This window comes from Canis lupus, chromosome 24 (genome assembly GCF_011100685.1).
Source record: "Canis lupus familiaris isolate Mischka breed German Shepherd chromosome 24, alternate assembly UU_Cfam_GSD_1.0, whole genome shotgun sequence".
Lineage (NCBI taxonomy): Eukaryota > Metazoa > Chordata > Mammalia > Carnivora > Canidae > Canis > Canis lupus.
This window is the reverse complement of record NC_049245.1, coordinates 15,720,263-15,741,569: the sequence shown is the minus strand read 5'-3', so window position 1 is coordinate 15,741,569 and position 21,307 is coordinate 15,720,263. Positions and strand designations below refer to the sequence as shown.

The following is a 21,307-nucleotide window of genomic DNA, read 5'->3' as shown; positions in this document are numbered from 1 at the left end:
ATTTCCTTTCCAGAGTTTATACTGTCATTTTCTTATTTATTTACTTATCTGTTGTCTCCCTCAATGGGAAGACTATAAAGGTCAAGATGGCAGGAATATCTGATATAAATGGCTGTATCTTTTGGTACTTGAAACACTTCCTGGCACAAAGTCATCACTCAAAAAAGATTTGTTGAATGAAATAGCAAGTGAATTATTACTGTCATATCATTCACACAATGTAGCCAGAACAAGTGGCCTCAAATAACTTCTTTTTATCCCTACTTCCAACAATTCTGTTTTCTTTGCTTGTGGAGTTATCCCTTACCCCCTGCTATGCCCGCACACATGCGTACTTTGCCCACCTTGCCCTTCAAAACTCCATTTGCTTATCATCATCATCATCATCATCCCTCTTGGCCATTCAGAAAGGATGTAGTGCTTCCCCTACACTCTTTTTCAGGTTAGAGCACTAGTCACACTGGGTAATCATGACTCCTGGAGGCAGAGCCAATTCTGTTTCTTTCAGTGTGTAAGGTGTCCAGAGGAGGGCTTGCCTTCTCAGGACCTGTTCATTGGATACACAAATGTGTAATCAGAATGTCTTCAAATATATCAACTTTATTATCTTTCCATGTTGTGCATAAAATGATACCTATTTGTTGAATATGTGCATGCATAATGAGAATCGTAGAATGTTTTGACATATGTCAACTTTATTACTTTTCCACATTGTGTGTGAAATGCCTGTGATGTTCCACAGGAAAGGCAGAAGTCATCAGCCTGCTTCTTTTTTTATTTCCTTGTTTAACCCAGTAATTAACACCTTTAGAGTGTGTATGTTTAGTCAGGATACAACTGAGGCCTTTGCCTGTGTAATCTCCCTTATAACTGCTCCAGAAGGTAGGAGGTGCTGGAACCACTGCTATATACTCGATAAAACCAAAGGTGAATTGCCCAGCATCACAGTCAGTAAATGCTGGGGGCAGAATTTGAACCCAACCAGTCACTAATAGTAGAGACCTCACTGTTAGCCATATAGCAAGTTTGATATAAATGCCACCAGCAACATTTTCTGCCCTTGCAGACTCAGTATAGTTGCCAGTATTTTATTTTAAAAATCTGATTATGTTATTTCTTTAAAAAAAAAAAAACTCTGCAATTCATGAAGACCATTATTCTCAGCCCCCTACTGTAGCTATCAGGTCCTTCTGCCCTGCACACTTTCCCCATCATTCCTCAATATAAGCAGTTCTCACAACCTTCTTCTGGTCACTAAACACACCTTGATTCTTTCTTTTATTGTTTATTCATCTTTTCCACTGGGTTCTGCTCATCCTTCTAGCACCAGCTCATATATCCTTTGTCAGCATCTTGGAGGACCTGGTTGTGCCCCCTTTGATGAGTCCACTGCGTTTGATAGTACCTTTATTATATCTCTAACCACTGTGAATTGCATATGCTGCTTTCTTTCTCTGTCTCTCTTATAGGACGAATTTCTAAGATCAAGGTCTGGCCTTTTGTGCCTGTCCCAGTGCTTAGGACATGCTTTGGAACATGCTATATTCTCAAAAACAGACAAACAAAAACTTACTAAAAATAAAAGTATTCACACGCCAGAACAGCTAAGGTGTAAAGGTGAAAAACACCAGTGTACAAGCTCTTTGGAGGACTGGCCATATTTACTCAACTGAACAACCCATGTGACTCAGCAATTCCACTCCTGAGTATATACACTAAAGAAATAGGTGTTTATGATCATCAAAGGACTTATTCAAGAAGATTTAAAATAGCATTATTTGTAATAGTCAAACACTGGAAATCACTCAAATACCCATTAAAAGTAGAATGCATAAATCGTGCTATATGTGTACAAAGGAATACTACTCAGCAATGAGAATAAAGGAACCAGAACTTGGATATCATGGCTGAGTGCCACGGACGGGTATTGCAAACACTGAGCAGCAACAAGAAGCCAGACACAAGAAGACATCTGCATAACTCCATTTATATAGAGCTTAACAACTGGCAAAATGAATCTATGGAGTTAGAAGTCTAGAGAGTATTTACCATTCGTAGGAGTAGTGGTGGCTGGAAGGCGACACAAGGAGTCCCCTGGGGTGCTGGTAATTTTTTGTTCTTCTCCTGGGATCTGGTTTTACAATTGTGTTTGATGTGTGAAAATTAGTCAAGCTGTCCTACTTTTTCTTTGTCCATTTTGTGCTCCAATAAAAAGTAGAGATAGTAGAAGAGGAAGGGAGGAGAGAGGAATGAAGGAAGGAAAGAGAGAAGGGAAATTTTATGAATAAATGAAGATGTCAATCAAATGAAATGAACTTTTTTAAAAGTTCTGCATTTTTATGAAATCCCAAGTCCCACAATTTACTTCAGCTTTTAATTCAATAGAATTGTAAGAACTGCATCTGAGTTGGCATAAAATCCTAGTTAGTTAGCTTGGGGAATTTTACCAAGCTTTATTTTAAATCTAAAATTATATCCAAGTGAATTCCCCATGTTTGTAAAGCCCAGCGCGGCACCCCTGAGAATGGATGTAATCCTTTTAACCATCCACATAGCCCTTAGGGAGCAGATGAGCGGTTCTAACCCATTCAGCTTACAACATACTTCTACTTAGCTTGTCAGTGGATTCCTGACTGTCAGTTGTACTTAAAGGAAGCAGGTATGATTAGGTATAGACATTTTTCCCTTTGCAGGTGGTAGAAATGATAGATGCACACAGCTCCCACTAATTTACAGTGATTGGATTTTATTCACAAGTTCGTAGTTCAGTCTGACAGAGTTCACCCTGCAATGGCCACATCATTCAGACCTTTTCTTTGCTAAGTTGCAAGGTTCTGTTTCTTCCTCATGTCACAGAGGTGGGATTGATCTGTGTGTGTTGGCCCAGGGTAGACATGTGGAGATCAAACTTGAGCTTTGTCAAACAGATGGTAGTCCTCTGCTGCGGAAAATGACTTTCCCCTCCTTTTCCTTAAGGCAAGTGAGAATTTTAGGAGTTACCATAGTGTTGAATTTCAGATCAGGTAAACTGACAAAGAGCCCTGCTATGAATCAGTGTTTCATTTTGTACGTTTTGGCAGCTCCTCGAAAGCAGAAAGTAAGCCTCAGACTGTCAGCTGTTGTGGTTGTGATTCCTTGATGTTGATACTAGATATGAAAGAACATTGTGCATTTGATTTGAAAGGGGGGTGTGTGTGCATGCGTGTGTGTGTGTGTATGTGTGTGTGTGTGGTCAGTACATTAGAAATAACTTGAGGACAAATAACCACTATAAGAATCACAGGTCATAAGTCAGCAAGTAAAAATATTTGAATGACATCGCCTAGCTGCTAACCTTTTCGAGAAAGGTACACACCTTTACTTTTATAGACAGCTGAAAGCAATTGTGTCTGTCCCATATGCTTCTAAAGTTTATAATTGTCTTTGGTGTGCATATGAGGCTATGTGTTCACATATAAATTCAATTGTCAGAGCCTCATCTGTGAGACGAAAACATTCAGCAGTGTTTTATTAGTGGAATGCTCAACAACTGACCTGATGCCTTTCCCTTATGACTGATTAAAATTCCCCTCTAAGGTATTTAGAAGGATTTGGATTCCCTCTAGATACAGGACCTATGTCTTCTGTTTTGTGCTTCAATACTACTTCAAGACAAAAATGCGCCAAGGAATTATCTGCCTTTAGTTGTTAGCAGTTAAATATTAAAGTGCATAAATTTCAGATTCCTTTCTATAGGTTGGTTATAACTGCAAGGGAGTGTAGCTATAGGCTTGTGGGAGGAGTGAACTGCAAGGAAGAAGGGAGAAGGAGATTTTCAAAGGAGTAAAACAATCTGTTAATATGTTGTTAATCATTGGAGAGGAGTCACAGTCTCCTTGTAGAATCTGAGTTAAGACGATAGATTCCTTAGGAAAAAAAAATACATGCATGTGTGTAAACAGCAAGTGTTATAACTGTATTAGTTTGGATTCCCCCAGAACTGAACCTAAGGGAAGGATTTGAGAGCAAGTAGTTTATTCTGACAGAATAAGGAAGGAACTGAGCTTAGGTGATAGGAGGGGTTGAGATGGGGAAGGGAACAGGCAGGTATTTAAGGATGTTATTATTAAGGTACTTTCCACAAAGATGAGTGAAACTTAAGTCCATGAAAAAACTCTGAAAAATGGTGCAAAACAGATAGCTTAGTATTTTCCTGCCCAAAAGAGCCCAACATTCATCAGTCCTTGGTTAGCGTGGCCCTTGGTAGGACATGAATTCGTAGGTGTGTCTCTTGGCAGTGTGTAGGGCAAAGGGGGTTCTCACAGCCCAAAGGTGGTTCTATGACAGAGATGCAGCTGTTAGCTGTGTGATATCAGGCTGGTCTGCACAGAAATGGTGAACAAGAATGAGGGGAGTGTAGAGAGATGTAAGTCTTCCTGGACCAGTTTCTTAATTCTGATTGTGAGGAAAGGGACACCTAACGGTAAGATGGCCAGTTGGGAGATGACTTTACCTATTCACATCTTTGAGAAGGGCCAAGTTATATGCTCAACAGTGTTTTTAAATTGTAAACTTATTCTAGAAGGAAGGGATTCAGTGAGTCAGTAGATACCTTTAAAAAGATTGTGAGGAGTCCAGGGGATGCTTTAAACTCCTCTGACTCACTGTGTCTCATAAGGGCAGTCACATGACCTTTCTTTATGAGAAAGTCTTCATCTAGGGAATGGTCTAACAATGGCCTTTATCATTCTGAAGACAAAGGGTGCCCAAGCCCATGATGCCATGAGACTAGTAGCTTCAACATCCCTCTGTGATGCTCTTCCTATATGTAATCTCCTTTACCCCAAGCAATGACTTGAGTCAACAGGGCAATCCTATCTCAGACTTTAGGAAACTGAGTCTGGAACATCAAGATGATGTACCAGAATCACCCAGTGAGTCACTGTCACAGTAGGAATTAGACACCAGAAGATCTATATTCTAGGGCATTCTTCAACTCTCCAGGCCTCACCATCTCCTCCTGGAAATGAGTGTTAATAATAGCCTTGGCCCTCCCATGAGCCAGAATGACTTATTCACAACCTGGGGACAGAGTCATCCAGGGGAGGTGAGTTAACTCTTTCAGGCCATCATTCTATGACAAAGGCCAGTCAAAAAGGCCTGGGAAATGGTGGTAGTACATACATGCATTATTCCTGTGTTCCTTGGTCCACTGTCCCCACTAAAAAAATAATTAGAAGAAATGGTAGATCCGTGTTAGGTCATGATGGTGGTGGTAACATAGGGGAGGGAATTACAAACAGAGGGGAAGTGTCCCAAGACCCAGGGAGAAATCTAAAGTAATATAATAATATGTCATGATCTCTCTCTCAGAGCCAAAACTGTGCTTGACCCATTCTGGCAATTATTATAACATTATATTTTCTCAAAAGCCAAGCCTCCTTCTCTTTCTCTCTTTTTCACACACACACACACACACACACACACACTCACACTCACACACAGAGAATAACAAGCTTTGCAAAGTGCAAACATTTCCATTGCTGCCAAAGGTCAGGCTGAGGATGAAGCTCGAAACCTCGAATTTGTCCAGCTGTCATCTCCCAGTCTCCGTCAATACTGTGAATGTCCAGTTCTATCCCGAACATACCTACAAATACATCTACTTGGAAAATACTGGCACATAAATTTAGAGAGGTTTAAAGTGGGAATGAATACCTCAACCTACGGAGTGGAAAAAACCTGTGTCCTGCTCCTTGTGGGCAACCCAACCTGTTTGAACTGCTAAAAACACTCAGGGCAAAACAAGGAGAGCTGAAAAAAATAAGCTTTTAAGAAAACAGTTCTCTCAATATTCCTAAGTTTAATGGCTCAATATTTAGCATGTGTTTCATAACTCCAGCTTTTTTTGGGCGGAGGTAGGTAGGGGAAATGGGAATATAGTAAAGGGTTTTCAAAACACTTGCTATTTGTAAGGCTTCTTTTTTTATGTACCATAACGCACGCAGCCTTCTCAGGCTTGGGGTCAGGATGTTTCCTTGCAGTGGAATGGAACACGAATGAGGAAGAGTGGGAAACTAGGTTATAGGCTACCATGGAAAATATGAAGAATCCTGGAAAACGTGAGCCCAGAGTCTGACAGTGGTTCCAGGGTTATGGGAAGAACTCCTTTTCCCTCTTTCCTCTAAATACCTATCAGGATCCCTGGGCTGTGGTGTTAACAATGAATTATCAATGGGTCATTCACCCAAGGAGCTTACAATCCAGGGGAGACAGATAAGACAGGCAGATGGAAAGACAGGGAGACCAAATGTCACAACAAAGTGAGAAGGGCTGCTGCCGAGACAGTTGACTGTAGCAGAGACAGACTGTGTCTCTGTTTATCTTTAGTTCTGTTACTTGCTGGCTGTGTGGTTTTGGAAAGCTACTAAACCTCTCTGGCCTCAGATTCTTCATCTGCCAAGTGGAGATAATGGTACTACCCAAAAATGTGTTTGAGGTTTCATGAGAAATTTATGCAAAACACTTTGAACAGGGCCTAACACGTAGTAATTGGTCATAAGTGTTAGCCATGACAGTGATTTCATAGGAAGGGATGGGGCTGGGTGGAGGCTTTATAGCAGCAGGAGTGTTTCAGCTGAGTCTTCAAGAAAAAGTAGGCACAATCCAGATAGACACAGAGTACCTGCTTGTTGGGCTAAAAGGATGATTCAAACAGGGGAAGAAGAATATGAAAAGGATTGTAGGTGGAAAAACCCAAAGATGTTCAGGTTAAGAGGAAGACCTTTGGGGGAAGGTAAAGAGTGGTGGGGCCACAGTGTGTAGCCCTTCCCAGACATAATGTGGTATCAGTCAGTGTTAAGGAATAATGCAAGTATGAGCCGAATTTTGGGTTGACCTTTAACAACTGGATTCGATGCTTTATTTGAAATGTTAAACCTCAAATTTCTTCAAAAGATAGTTGCTTTTATTGTTTCTGAGAGGGCTGAATCTCCCTGTAGGGTCATCCAGGGACCTCATTATTAGCTATAGATGGAATGGTTGTGGATTTGGGAAGATGAAAATTGAAATGCAGACAAATTTCACAATTTCACAAAATTGTGAAGAGTGGCCCTTTGGAAGCTTTGAAAGAAGTGGGCAGGGAACATTTGGCAAAAACTTTCATGTTGATTGAGTGACATGTACAGGGAACTCTGGTGGCCTTGTGAGGAAGGAGTTTCAGTGGCAATTCCCATTGGGAATGGGGTATTGGTGGGAGAGCAAAACTGCCTGAGCAGCCTTTTACAAATACACAATAACCTTTGGCTCTTAGGATGACAGGGTTGGGGGTGGGTTGGGAGATCCAGTGAGGAGCTAGAATGAAAAGAATCCTGAGAAAGAGATTGTTAGGAGTCTATTAAAATTCCACCTTGTTAACCTCCTTATTTCCCTCTACTCACATTTCTGGCAGGTCTAATTTCACCCTGTTCCACTAATCCATATAATACAATGAATTTCAGAATGCGTACAAGTATTCTCCATGGCTGTTTTACCCTTATCAACTCATACATACCTTCTCTGATCTAAAACCAGAAGCTAATCTGCTTTTCATTCTGTGTGAAGTCCACAATTGACGGAATATCCAGGTGAGGGAGAGACTTTCCATTCTTCACATACATCTAGTGCTGTGGGGCCTTCATGCCAGCCTTCTGGTCCCATACGTGCTTGGTAGGAATGCTGCAATCTCCTGTTAGTCTGAGGTCAAATCTCTGCTTATTTTCGATATCTAGAATTTCGACTTCGGTTTTCACCTCATATTTGTTTACTAAATCAGACATGTACCCACTCTTGAGTGTGTGCATACACACACACACACACACACACACACACACACACACATACTTACCAAACAGGAGTGATATCTGATTCAAAGGAGCGTAGCCTCCCAGAGATTTCAGGTCTAGGTAAAGCTAACAGCAACATACTGTATCTGTGATTTGGCGTGATGGTTGTTACTATTCCTTTATGCTGTGAAGCAATACTATTGTGTCATGTTTAATGATTTTCAATTGCACAACTTTGGATTTTTTTTAATGGAATTTTGATTTAATCGGTGATTTTTTTTTTCAAGAGCTAGAAGCATATTTTTGGTACCCTCAGAATTTGATCCAAGACCTGCTTCAGATACAGATATCCTGTCACATTCTATGACAACTCTCTTTGAAATTCATGTAACTTTTGTTTCCTGAACTTTCATTTGCTTTGTGTTAATTTTAGGGGGGTTTTAATAGCTTGCCTCACTTTGGAAGCTTCTTTTTAACTCAGAAAAACACAAGAGAATAGTATAACAGAGACTCATAGAGTAAGATTGCAAAATTAACATATGTTAACATTTTATCATATTTTCTCAAGATAAATGATGTATATGTCAACATAAACAAACATTGCTGATAGAATTAAAATTCCTTTCACTTCCTTTGTTTTTATAGGTGGGTTGCAATTTCAGTTTTTTGAGAGAAAAATTAAGACTTAACGTGACTTCGAAAAACATCTCTAAGTTTATGTGACTTTTTAGGCAAGTTACTTTTCCTAGGCCTCTGTTTCTTCATCTGTAAAATGGGAATAAAAATCGCATCTATCTCGTAAGATTGTTGTGGGGCTCAACTCAACTCATACACATGTCTGATGTCTAGTAAGATCTAAATAAATGCTAGCTTTTTTGTTGTTGTTGTTTTTAATTAACATACTTCCTCACCGGTTCACAGTCCAGTGCAGAAGCAAACAAATCTTTACAACACAGTGATAAGTGTTGCAGTAGAAGTTAATGCAAAGAAATGTAGATAAGAGAGTGAACAGAGAGGTGAGGAAGGCTTCACAGAGGAGGGCTGAACTTTGATCCATTTCCTGGAGAAGAAATCTGGTTTCATCAAGTGAAGAGAGAAGTCATGCAGGCAGAGGGAGGAGCCAGTGCAAAAGACAACTACATAGAAACGGGCTTTTGATGGTGAGCTTGCAGGCTCCACTGTGTGGTGGGTAGAAGGGAAGGAAAGAGAGGTGGGCCAGGCGGTGTGTTGGGGCATGAAAGTTTCCATAGATAGCATTGCTGACCACAGAAGGTACATTTCCATGTGTTTGTGGATATATGAGCCTGTTTCTTTCTGGGAACTTAGATTTCAAAGTTGGAGATTATTACATTATTTTTGAAAAGACTTATCCTTATTACTGTCCTTTCACCCTGATATGTTCATTCCTGTAACCTTGGTAACTCACTGATATGCCTCCAGGGGGAGGACCCTCAAATGCAGTCAGGCTACTGTGAGTTGTAATGCCATTAACATTGACAATCAGGGCCACTGGGCATTGGACATGAATTAAGGGCTCTGCAATCTGCAATGGCCCTAATATAGTCTAGAAGATACAATATTGCTTCTCATGCATCTATTACCCAGCTTGACCTAGTGAGAAGGTGCAAGGTCTCTGACTCAGAGAGTGCTATGATATCATCCTGGCTCTGCTCTGCTGATTTCTTGCCATTTGGTCCCCAGGACCATTCTCTCTTCTTTTCTACCCTGCTCTTGCATCAGGAGACTGATGCCTGGGGGCTGTACGCCAGTCCCCTTGACCTTCTGGCTTTTGTTAGGTTCAGGCTACCAGAGGGTCTCACAGGAAGTAGGAAGGCAAGAAGAGACAGAGAGGTTGGGATATTTATTCCTCTTCCTTCTTTCAAGCTTCTCTCTAGTTCTGGTGGTGGCTGTGCTCCTTGGTGGCTAGAGCTCCTGCCAGGTGGCCCCTCTTGTCTGCTTCTGCCCTCACCAGGCTCCAGTGACATCCTTTTCTGCCATTGCCCCCTTAACTCTCCACTGTTGCCACTTCCAATGCTTGGCCATACCCTGGCTGTTCCTTTAGCTCTGCCCACATGTCCATAAAAAGCACCTTTATTAAATTTTTCTCAGTGACTCTTTTGAACATGTCCCCTCTTTCCTACTGAGACCTTGACCAAACCAACTGTATACTAGTTGTGCGGGACTTTCACTCTTGGGCTGACTCCCCAAATGCAAAATCAGGATAGTGTCGTTCTCTGCCTCCTAAAGTTGTTTATAGGTAATGAGGAGATTCTATGTTTTGATAATATTTTTGTAAAGATTTTATTTATTCATCATAGACATATATATAGAGAGAGGCAGAGACACAGGCAGAGGGAGAAGCAGGCTCCATGCCGGAGCCTGACATGGGACTCAATCCCGGGTCTCCAGGATCACACCCTGGGCGAAAGGCAGGCGCCAAACCACTGAGCTACCCAGGGATCCCCTGTTTTGATAATATTTTTAAAGCCTCTAGCACAGTGCCTGACACACAGAAGGCCTTTTATGAATATCATATACAATTGTCATCACAGTTATTACTAAGATTGCTTTAATTATTTTTCATTTAGAATCAAAGGATGTCAGATCTAGAAAATACCTGGGACATTGCCAAGGACAATCCCAACATTTTATATTTGAGGAAACTGAGGCCCAGAATGCTTGGGTAAATTCACATAGCTAATTAGTGGTAGAACTAAGGATAGTATCAGCCTACATTGAAAGAAGGCCAGATGTGTTTACATCAATTCTGTTTAACATCTTTAATGAAGGTGTTGATTCCTTCAGTGACGTCGCCCACTTGTTTTAGAAATGAGTTACATAAGCCCAACTCCCACCACTAACACTTTATTTGCTCCCTCTGAGAAGAGCATCATACTGTCCCAAAATAAGCAAGAATTCAAGAGAAAACCCCTGTTTCATTTGCTCCTGCTCCCCGCTGCTGACTCATTCACTCCTGGACCTCTGAGCTCCAGCACATCAATCATCCATCCTCAGAAGAGCGCTGGTCAGTCTCACAAGCTCCAGCTCTGCTGGAGCTCAGCAATGCTGCCCTTGGGGCTCTGCTGCACCACAGGGGAGGACACTTTCAGCTTCTCTTCTGCACAGATGGTGGTACCCAGCTGATAATCCTAGCCAGCAACTGCCCTTTTGCATTTTAGAATCCATGGTAGGCCATCCTGGTGGAGACAGAGCCCAAGCAGATATGCCTTTTGACCACACACTTTTGAAACAATTAGATAAACAGTGAACCTTGGCTTCGTCATCCTATTACTAGGCATTCAGGTCTTTCCAAGTTTTAAACAAATAATGCAAATTGCCATACATTTCAGGATGATGATGTCTACTTCTGGGGCAAGTAAAGAATTCCCTTCCAAAGCTCAAATAATAAGTGCTTAATTGCCCCCCCCCCAAAAAAAAAACAGTAATAAACTTTATTATTTTTTTTTTGTAATAAACTTTAAATTACTTTCTTCTCATTACTCCCCAAACATGCTTTTGCCCAGTCTGTGTGTGTCTGTCAGGGCCGAGCTGACATTACCTGATCCTATTGCACAGAAAGCCTGTGTTTGTGAGATGCCCAAATAAGTGGTTGATTCAGGGAAAAAAAATATTAGTCAAACCATTTGTTTCACTGAATTAATGAATCAGTTCAGGTAAAGTAGGCGAGCTTGTAGCCCAGAGTAGGCAAAGCTGCGTGTCCCAGGATGATCTCTCCTGCCTGCATTACAGGGAAGGCTGGGCTCTTGGGGCAAACTTGAAGGAACTGCTTTGGGCTCAGGGCAACATTCTCTCTCAGCAGCTTGTTCTTCACCATTTCTAGCAGACGTTTGAACTCCCTTCCCACACCACCTTCAACCCAGCTGCTAGAACTTCTCACCCTACAGTGCTTGAATGTCGAAAGAGAAAGCTAAGCCCTGAAGACTCTCTTGTTTCTTTCCTGATTTGAATCATGTAATCTTTTAAAACAAACTCACCCAAAAAGTAGGGAGACATTTGCTGTGGTATCTAAATGGCAGGGATGAGAAAAAATAAATGAATGAGTGAGTGAATGAATGAATGAATAAATAAATAAATAAATAAATAAATAAATAAATAAATAAATAAAATAAATGGCAGGGATGAAGAGAAAGCTAAAAAGTAATAAAGGAATATTGAGAAAACCAGTATGAAAATTTCAAAAGTAGAGGAAGGAAACTACTCCATGTAACACACCTACTATGTGTCAAACATGTTCACATGCATTATCTTATTGAATTCTTACAGTAACCCCGTGAGATCTGTGGGACCAGAGCACTTGCATGCAGTGGTTGTTGTTCACTGCACAACAGGTACCAGGAAGGGTATGGGGCCTTGGAACCTAGCCTACGCTCTGCCCAACATGCTGTGGATCAGCCTGGAGAATGGTATATCTTTTTCTAATTTGTACAAAGGCATGATATTAGTTTGGCTTCTTCAAAAGCAGGCCTCGAGCAGGGATTTAGATGCCGGCAGTTAATTGGGAAGTAATTCCTGAAAGCACAGTGGGGAAGTGAGGTGAGAAAGGGAAGGAAAGCCAAAAAAGGGTGAGCTGATGAGTGGTTATCCTTATGAGCAACTGAGGGTTAATTTCACCTTGGACCTTCTGAGACACCATGTGGAGCATGCCTCAGAATTTTCCTAGTTGGGGGCAAAGAACCTAGGATACTTCTTTTTCCACTCCCATCCCTCTTAAGGTAAGGGTTGCTCCTGGGGCATTAATGCCTTGGCACATGGGTCAAGCACAATCCTGATACCAGAGACCAACCTCAGGGAGAGACACATACAGGAGGCCATCTGTGTGTTTGGAAACTGCCTGCAGGTGACCTCTGCTCGGCCAAAGGGCTCTAGTTGGGCTTAACAAGCCAGAATACTCAGAGAAGCAGGTAATCTGCATGCAGACATGTTTTGGTCCATTGGACATCTGTCAAATGTTACTTAGAGTAACTTAGTTACCCTAAGTTACTCTTAGGGTAACTAAAATGATCATAAAAATATCAATTGTCCTGAATGGCTAAAGATTAATGCCAGAAGGCTGGGTATCTGGCCACATTCCAGATATGGGGTCATCATTTTTATCACTTACATGAATTCTCAATAATGAATAATACCATTTTAGAATATAAATAGACTGAACTTCCCCTGCATGTAAAAGTTTTACTCACATTTTTCCACCTCCCTGAATTTGTTCACTGGGAATAGGTTGCCTAGTGGGTAAATGAAGACAACTTAAAGAGCTTCTGGCACATCTCAAAAGCTTCCTTGCTGCCCCTGTATGTTGTGTAGTATTTATGAATCACAACATGGCACACACTGAACACTCTAAAGGAATGTGTCCAGAAATGTTGTGCAGATTTAGTGTGTGGTGGTGGTGTGTGTGTATGTGTGCATGTGTATACACAGATGTCTGTATTTATACATTTGGATCCTTCCACCATCTGCCCACTAGAACTGTGTGAATTGTCACCCCTGTCAACCCTTTGGAAGCCCCTAAGCTCTGCATTGAACACTGGGGCCAAGGCTGTGCTGCCCATGGTGGAATCCGCAGCCATGCAATAGCTCCTGCTGGGACTCTGAGCAACTAGGAACTCTCCATGTTCCGAATGGTGACTTAGAGCTTTCACACTGTGGTGCTGTTTTTGTTGTTTCATGTTAATATGCCCCAAGCATTTCATATTCAAAGAGGGAGAAGAAGACAGGAAAGAAATCAAGTCCAGTTTCATGCAGCAAGGCACAGTGTGAGCAGCATCACACTATGATACTAAGGCTAAGAATTTTAAGTATTTGAGTGACAGTTGTCTTAGGATTGTGTCAACTGTCCCATTTTAGGGTGAGGAAAACAAGGCCCAGGCAACTGATGTGGCTCATTCAAGGCCACAGAGATGGGTCTCTTCTATGCTGGGAGGCCCGGGTTCTCTCAGGCCCTGTCAGCAGAAATTTAACCTGTGAGCTTGGGAGCCACTTGATGTGTTGGTTTTTCTCTATGTATCTCCTCAGATGCATCCTCTGCCCTTGCTTGCCTGGCTCTGTGTCCAGGAAGCTGGACCACCCCCTCTACCACCTAGCTACCAGCTGATGCCAGAGAAAGGTTGGGGTATTTAGTCTCTGTGTTCTTTCTTTGGTTTTTGTGGTGGCTATGCTCCTCAGGAATGGCTATGACTCCAGTCAGGTGGCCTTCCTTCTAAGGCTGCGGTTCTTATGGGATTGCAATCATAATTCCTCCTCCATTTTGCTGTAGATGTGAGAGTGGCAAAGGCACCCCACTGTTGTTACCCCATGGATGGCTCACCCAGCTCTGTTCCTTCATCCTTCCTATATATCTGTATGCATTCCCTTCGTTAAAATCTTTATAAGAAAACTGTCCGAGCAGGCTGGGAGCTTCCTGGCCAGAGGATATACTTAGGGAAGAGTTTTTCCTTTGACAAATGGGGATTAAAAACTGTCACTTAGGATGAAATAGGTAAAGAAGGTTAAGAGGTACAAGTTTCCAGTTAGAAGTAAAACATGGAGGTGAAAAGCAAAGCATAAGCAATATACTCAATGTGCTGCAATAATATTATATGGTGAGAGATGGTGACAGAATTATCATGGTGGGCAGTGAGTACTATACAGACTGTCAAATCACTATGTTGTATATTTAAAATCAATATAACTTTGTATGGATACTATACTTCAATACTAAATTTTAGAAAAACTGTCCACTTAGGTTTTGGTGAGGGTCAAATAAGGTCATGTATGTAAGCATGCTGTGTATAGCCCAAATGCATGCTTGTTTTAACCAGAGATTTTTCACCCAGCCAGTTTATGCCTTAATTAGTTTTCATATCAGCATACAACAGTAGCACCTCAACTGTCCTTCTCCATCTCTCAGGTCACTCAAATTGATGTCTCATGGCAGAGTCTTCCAGTTTTCATTTTGAAGGCAATGAAACTGCACACCAAACCTTGATCTTGTTGCAAAACAGTGAGACATCCTGCATTTTGGTGTTATACCAGACAGCTGTGCACACTGATCTGCAAAGGATGCCCTGCATCTCCTGCCTCCACTTTTCACCTGAAAGCCAAACCAGAGTGACTCACTGATGCACCAAAGAAGGGAAACAAGTTTTCAGTTAGTGGGGTGTCTCCAACAATATTCCACTTAAGAGTTCTGAGGGGCACCCGGGTGGCTCAGCAATTTAGCGCCTGCCTTCAGCCCAGGATGTAACTCTGGAGTCCCAGGATCGAGTCCCACATCAGGCCCCCTGCAGGGAGCCTGCTTCTCCCATGCCTGTGTCTCTGCCTCTCTCCCTGGGTCTCTCATGAATAAATAAATAAAATCTTAAAAAAAAAAAAAGAGTTCTGAGAACAAGATCCAGGACCAGCCTCGGGAAGAAGACAGACAGGGGATGTCTGTCCTAAGGGACCCCTATTCCATAGACCTCACCCCACTCTGCCAATTTTCACTCTCTCCCTGGTCCCTACTCCCACTTACCTCATCTCCAGGATACTGACTCCCAGTTCTGAGGAATTCACAGAAGATTAACCCATGTTCCTTCTATTCTAGTCAGGAAAATTTCACTAACAGCTGGGAATACCCAAAGCATGCAGGTACTTTCTTAGGTATAGGGAAGGCAAAAATGATCAAGACATGTTATTTCATCTTTGCCAACAAATACCATTGTGACTATCTGTGAAATTACCTAATTAATTAAGATAAAAATTCCAAGCAACCTGCTAATCAGAGGGGGCCCTTCTGGTTGATTCTGGCTATGCTTTGTGGTGGTTAAGGGTAATGATTTGAGAGCCAGTCTGCCCTCTTCCAAATTCTGCTCTACCATGTACTTGCCCTGTGACTTTGAGGGGGTAACTTAACTTCTCTGTCTAGAGAAGTGTGCAGGAGCCAACTTGAGAAACCCAGTTGTGCAGACTTCTTTCCAACCCTGCATTCACTGACATCACATTGGTAGTTTAAAATCTTTTGTGACATAATGCAGGTTTAGCCAACATTTAGTGGTGAAAGTGACACACTGGGGCCCTTTCTGCCTGGAGAGTCAGTGGTTAATGTTTCCCAGCACACCACTGCCTCTTTCCTTATATTTCTTTGTCTCTTAGAATGGAATGAAACAGTATCTACTTCATTGGATTGCTGTGAAGATTAAGTGATATCGAAGACATACACACTGCGTGGTGCTTGCTAAATATATATGCCCTGCTATTGTGACTATTTTCATAGTCAATGAAGTTTCTCCTTGGGACTCTTTTGGCTAATGATGCCAAGACCAGATATACTAGAAGTTACAGGCTCTGCTGGCCAAAGGGTCGATGTGCCTTCTAAATCCCTATCTAGACTACTCTAAGACTCAGTTTTCCAAAACAAAGCAAAATACATACATACACACACACACACACATACATACATACATACATACATACATACAAAGCAAAATAGAAAAGTAACTCCTTGCTTGAGAATGACTCAGCTCCCTTTTAGGGGAACATGACTCCGCTTCTCAGGAATCAACAGTGATTAGTGATAGAAGGAATAACCCCCTTGACCCTGTGTGATCATCAGACCGCTGGGGAAGGAAGGAGCTTTATGATTAAGTGCTGACCTGCAAAAACCACCAGCACAGGTGTCCAGCAATTTCACCCTTGAGAAGCTGGAGTTGAGTTTCTGGGGTTGCTTGGGAGGCTCAGGACATACTGCAGGGTAATAGGAAGGACATGGGGTGAGAAAAAGGTTCCTGCCAAGTTACTAGGAGACACATGATAGCTCAACTGGGAACGGAGAGTCAGGTTTAATATTGTTTCTGTTCCACACTTAATAATTGAGGTCAATGGTTTATCAAGTCGTCACTGAGAGCCACCGGGAGGCCAGGCTTCTAAGTGCAGAGAGGCAGCAGGGAAGGCTGAGGCTGTGAGAAATATAATCAGAGCTTACAGCACTAACCCTTCACCTGTTGATGTGATTGGGAGACATTCAAAAGACCTTTGGCCCTTGACTTCTCTCTATGTCCAAATTCCCACTATTATGTTAGGTCTTGAAGAACCTTTGGAAACTAGTGCTTCCTCCCCTCCTCCGTGAAGTTAAAGTTGCCTTAAAGACAAGTATCATATCCTTGCACATATGCTCCTATCTGATCAGTTACCATCTGGGATCCCATATCTGGAAGCAGGATCTAGAAACTGCACACTGGATAGTCACACTCTCTTTAGATGAGATGTGTGAGTGATGAAAAGTGGAAAAAGACTTGATTTAAGGGATGATTGTGGTCTAATGGACAACTACATAAGACTGTGGGAAGCCCAAGGGTATATCTTCTCTTGGAGAATAGGGTTCTGGGTACAAGGAGGGCTGAATGAGGCAGAGAGACTGGCTAATGTGCAAGATGGGAGCTTGAGGTCAGGGGTAGGGGCCCACAGGAAGCACAAGGGACGCAGCTGTTTGCTGGACTTTTCTCTTGTGCTAACTGGTGGGTTAGAAGGCTCAACAGGAAAGAAACTTTTGATAGCAAGCAGGGTCAAAAACGGGAAGGGCACTCAGAGGGCAGTAGCCATGGTGGGGCTCCATGGCCTTGTTGGCAGAAGGGAGAGTATATTTTTGAACTGTGGATCTCGTGAGCAGACAGAAATCAGGAAAGGGAAGCTGAGCATTAATCCTACATAGATCATAAGCTAATGGCACTTATTTAGTGCTTGTAAATGAAAAGTTGTCAAGGCTTTTTGATGGCCTTGAAACCACAGGCATTAGTAGATGGCCTGAACCCAGTAGAAGGCACATCCATTACCCAACTCTGCTTTAGCATGCTCCCAAATCATTAATACTCCAAAGTTAAGCAAAATATTCATAATAGTGCTCTAATTTAGCCTATATGCAACCCCCCCCACACACACTTCTCTCTCTTTTTCTCCCTCTCCCTTGCACCACCCTCTCTTTTGTCCAGAGAGGCATCTGCCGTTAAGAGCAGAGGTTTTGAATCTTTCAGAAATCACTTGAACATGCAGAAGAGAGGCAATCTTTCCTCTATCCAGTCAATAAATTATGAACACCCTAAATGCCAGACATATGCCTCACACTGGGATGTAATAGTGAGGAGTGAGGCCCAGAGGAATTCCTCATCCTTCTTTCTGTACTATCATTTGGCCTGATTTTTAGGAGGCTTCAGAGCTGGTCATCTCAACTCTCTGGATTCCCATCTTCTGTTTTTTGTTTTGTTTTGTTTTTGTTTTTGTTTTTTTTTTTGCTTGCGCTATGGGAAGCAAAGTAAATTCAAATCCAAATTCAAATCCAAGGTGCTGAGTGTAGGAGTTTCCTTTCTAAGGATTCAAACTTTTATTTTTGGTTTCTAAATTTGGCCTATCACCCACTCCACTTTGAATCAACACACAGGAAACATTATCTGTAAAATGATGAAAACACTGGGCATGAACCATGTGAGGAATTCATGAAACAACGGCTGTAAGGTACTCATACAGTGCCTGACATTTAGTGTTGTTATTGGTGTCAGTATTATTTAAAATTGACCAAAACCATACTGGTTATTGGCCCACGGACTATGTATTAACATAGTCGGGGACTGAGTTGATCTGTATATTATTGAAAGTCTGGAGAAAGGCAAACCCTTTATGGGAAGATTTGCTTATTCCTGGTAGATAGGCTTATTCATGCTTCAGACTAGATTTGTGATACACTTCTGCGAATATTTAGTTCTCAGTTTTATCATAAATCTATCATACATGCATGTATTAGGTGAAGATGGTACAGGATTTTGCTTTGAGATAAGGAAGGAAAGAGTAAGAATGTACAAGTAAATGGATTTACTTTGGTGAGTGGCATTTTCTCTTGGCCTTACGATACGTGGCAAGGTTTTTATGGTTGACCTTTGAACTATACAGAGGTTGGGGCACTGATCCCACACAGCCAATAATCCGAGTATAACTTTTAATTTCCCAGAAGCTTACCTACTAATAGCCTGCTATTGACCAGAAGCCTTACCAATGACATAAACCATCAATAACATGCATTTTGTATATTGTGTATATAATATATCATATTCTACAATAAAGGAAACTAGAGAAAAGAAAATCTTATTGAGAAAATCATAAGGGGAAGAAAACACATTTACACTACTGTACTATATTTACTGGAAATAATCCTCATATACATGGAGCCACTCAGTTCAAGTCCATCTTGTTAAAGGGTCAATTTTGTTTTAGAATTTTCAGTTGTTTTTTTCTTTTTTAAAGTGCACCTTCTGAGGAAACAAATCTTTCTATTGACATTGAAAATGAGTCATAAAAGAAGTGTTGGTGCTTTCCTTTTGAGGGATTTTTTTTTAGTTTGTCTTTTTTCCATTAAGTTTCAGCAACAGGAAAATATGGACTTTCAGCATCCACAGGGATATGATAAAATGGAAACATACGTCCCTTGCTTGTGCATTACTACAAACCATGAGAAAACTCACAAGTCACTCATAGACTTTCTAGAAAGGCTGATTGTCAAATAGCCTTCTGCTCCCTTTATTTTTCTAAAACCAAATGGGTATTAGTGTTTCAAAAAACCTAAGTTGATAAAAAGCAGTTGATGGAAGTCCCAGATCGCCTGGGGGTCAGTTATTTTTATTGTGGGAACACCAGAGAGTGGATGAGAGGTGAAGCCATATGCATGGAAGCCTGCCTGCACCTGCACGCACTTCTTGATCTTATTGCCAAGGAGTGATTGAAAACCCCTCCTTGCCTTTTCCTCAACCGTGGCCACATTTGGGCAAATTGGAAATGAAGGAATGGGGCATAGGCAATAACATATGAGTTAAAGATATTTCTCAAAGCTTTGGAAAAGTAGGAGGCTTGCCCAACATTACTGAGGACGCTCCATAGAGACTCATTTGTGGAATCCTGCAGTCTTTCCTTCAACTTTGTAAAATAGAAAGGGCATATCTAAACCTCTGGACATATTTTGACAAAACCAGATATTCCTTCCTGCATCTTCAGTGCCTATAAGAAGGGACATAGTAAACACTTGTGGGCTGGATAGACTCCATCAGCAACAGAGGCACCCAATTAATTTTTTAATGAACCTGATTAAGTTGTTCAAACATCATGGCCAAGATGCCTGCTTTCAGTTAAAGTACTTGTATTCCAAGGAAGTGAAATAATTTGGCCTCCTTGGCCCTCCATTTCCCCCTCTGCAAACAAAGGGATTGGACTTTATCTGGTTATTTCTAGGTTAATAAAGGAAAGAGGTCAAATTCACTATAGTCAAGGGATTTCATTTGTACCTGGTTTTTAGGTTCCTTTCCCTTCTTTTTAATTTTTCTCTTGTTCTTTCTACTTTCTGCTTCTTCCTCCTGCTTCCCCAATATTTTCTCCTTATGATCATCTACCAGGAAATGTGCAAAGACCTTATCATAGAAACTGTTAGGATGCTGTGTTCCCTGTGAGTTTCTATTTTTATTATCCTCTCTGACCTATATTTTCTTGTTTATTGCACCTTTGGCTATAATTTCTATCCTGGATAAGATGAAGAATAATACTGATACATGTTCTTGTATTTAGCAAAAACCACTTCATTTTCCTTGAGACATCTTGGTCCAGCCACCTTGCAGTATGGCTATTTTAAATACTTCATGTGATGATTAATCATGTGCCTAAAGTAAATAGATAAACCTTGAGATACAGTTCAGCTCAGCAAATGTTTATTCATCATCTCCCATGTGCCTGGCTCAGGAGTTGGGTGTATAGTGGGTACTAAGATGAGTGTGTTCAAGCCTGATGATGAAGGAGGCAAGAGAAGCTGAGTGAGAATTTGCTCATGTGTAAGTTTACTTATGTATCATAAGAAAGACCCAAAGTGCTTAGAGGTTTAAAGCAAGGAAGAGATTACGTATGTTTGGGTGGGGTAGGATGTGTTTGGCAAAATCTTTGGGGTTTCACAGGGTGCTCAGGTATGGAATTCAAACCTTCCTCTCTTGGCAGTGGGGTATTGTGGAAGCCCTTTACACCAGGGAATCATGATTCCACTGGTGCTTTGGGAAGATAAATCTGGCAGGAGTGTTTGGAGTAGTTGGGGGATGGGGGGTGGGGGGTTCTGGAAGGAGGCCTTCTCTGTGTCTTGCTCCTGGTTATAATACTTCTATGCCAATCCCACTCCAGTGGTTGGAGCAGCTCACAGCTATAAAAATGTGTTGACCCAGGAGGTTTAATATTAACCAAAGTTATAGTCAAAGTCAATTTGGAGGATTCAAGAAAAAATCTGATGCTAATAGAGAAATAGAAGTCAATATTTGTAATGTGAGTCACAGGCTCAAAATAGAAAAGTAAAACACATCACTGCTACAGCTCCCAGAGGGCTGTGGGTTACACAGTGCAGTAGATCTGTGAACCAGGCCTGACCACCCTCTAGGGCTATTTTAAAATTTCCTCTGGCCCCTTCCTCTAATTCCTAAATTCCAGAGCATGATATTCTAGTGGAACTTACCAGATATCCA

General features: G+C 41.5%; 1 long non-coding RNA gene across 1 annotated transcript; it reads right to left on the bottom strand.

Moving 5' to 3' along the window:
* Positions 1 to 2,689: 2,689 nt before the first annotated feature.
* LOC111092142 lies at positions 2,690 to 15,732 on the bottom strand. The gene is made up of 3 exons (XR_005377635.1): positions 15,313 to 15,732; positions 14,684 to 14,892; positions 2,690 to 2,970 (listed from the first exon to the last, which is right to left on the bottom strand). It is a non-coding gene; the product is annotated as an uncharacterized LOC111092142 (long non-coding RNA).
* Positions 15,733 to 21,307: the final 5,575 nt, after the last annotated feature.